Here is a 1742-nt window from a genome sequence, read left to right on the forward strand (position 1 = left end):
GTAATGTTTCGAAGTAGTTAATCACATCTGCCATCTTGTCCAAGTAGTTCATCACTATTGCCATTTTGTCTAAGTAGTTTATCACATCTGCCATCTTGTCTAAGTAGTTCATCACTACTGCCATTTTGTCTAAGTAGTTTATCACATCTGCCATCTTGTCTAAGTAGTTTATCACATCTGCCATCTTGTCCAAGTAGTTCATCACTACTGCCATTTTGTCTAAGTAGTTTATCACATCTGCCATCTTGTCTAAGTAGTTCATCACTACTGCCATCTTGTCCAAGTAGTTCATCACTACTGCCATTTTGTCTAAGTAGTTTATCACATCTGCCATCTTGTCTAAGTAGTTCATCACTACTGCCATTTTGTCTAAGTAGTTCATCACTACTGCCATCTTGTCTAAGTAGTTTGTCACATCTGCCATCTTGTCCAAGTAGTTCATCACTACTGCCATTTTGTCTAAGTAGTTCATCACTACTGCCATCTTGTCTAAGTAGTTTATCACATCTGCCATCTTGTCCAAGTAAGTTCATCACTACTGCCATTTTGTCTAAGTAGTTTATCACATCTGCCATCTTGTCCAAGTAGTTCATCACTACTGCCATTTTGTCTAAGTAGTTCATCACATCTGCCATCTTGTCTAAGTAGTTCATCACTACTGCCATCTTGTCCAAGTAAGTTCATCACTACTGCCATTTTGTCTAAGTAGTTTATCACATCTGCCATCTTGTCTAAGTAGATCATCACTACTGCCATCTTGTCTAAGTAGTTCATCACTACTGCTATCTTGTCCAAGTAGTTCATCAGATCCGCCATATTTTATTGGTAATTCATCATGCTCACTTGTTCACACCAGTTTGGTTATAATCACGATAATACCTCTCTGAATAGTAAACTGACATGGCAGGTAAATGCTTATTAATACAAGTTACTGCAAAATCTGTAAGCCATTTGCATTGTAGATCCATGTGCTTCGTAGAGCTATCTGTGTTATAGAGCTGTGTGCAATGTAAATAAACATCAAATGGGCCTATTAATACCCATTGGGGAATATATAAACTCTGCAAATGATCTATTTTGATATCTTAAGGACTAAGATGACCGAATTTACTAGTATTCACAAGAACAATGACTAAAATTTTTCAAAATTGGCATTTGTAGTTGAAGGCGGGGGACTTGTCACCTGTGCATGCGTCAGATGGTCATAGCACGTCATTATTTACAAACAAGCGTCTACCCATGAGCCTTTGTGGTTTTAGTGTGCATTGTTATCATTGCTTAGGACTCAATTCCTGCGCATGCGCAGGTGACAACCCCTTTGCTTTAACATAAGTTCATATTTTTCAGTGTGTCTACAAACTATTCTGCTCATTTTTTGTAGATGAGTGAACCGAATAATATCTATGATTGTGCATGAACAATTTTGCTATTTATGTTCATGAATATGTAATGATACAGTACTGAAATGCACATACACGTATTTATGCATGCGCGAGATATATGGGTCTGATATAAACAAAGATGGCGACTTTGACTGTTGCGCAGAACGAGTACAAACTGAGACGTTACCAAGCTTCAATTGGGTATTTTTTAGGCGATTACAAAGGATGGAAGGAGTCACCAGCAGTAATTAGTGCAAGTTAAAACTCATACTTGTGATTTACATTGGAAGAGCACATTGGATTGTGGGAAAATAAATGTTTATCGCACATGCACTGCGCGACGACCACCGCCCTTTAAGG

The sequence above is a fragment of the Saccoglossus kowalevskii genome, chromosome 20 (genome assembly GCF_978046115.1).
Source record: "Saccoglossus kowalevskii chromosome 20, keSacKowa6.1, whole genome shotgun sequence".
Classification (NCBI taxonomy): Eukaryota; Metazoa; Hemichordata; class Enteropneusta; family Harrimaniidae; genus Saccoglossus; species Saccoglossus kowalevskii.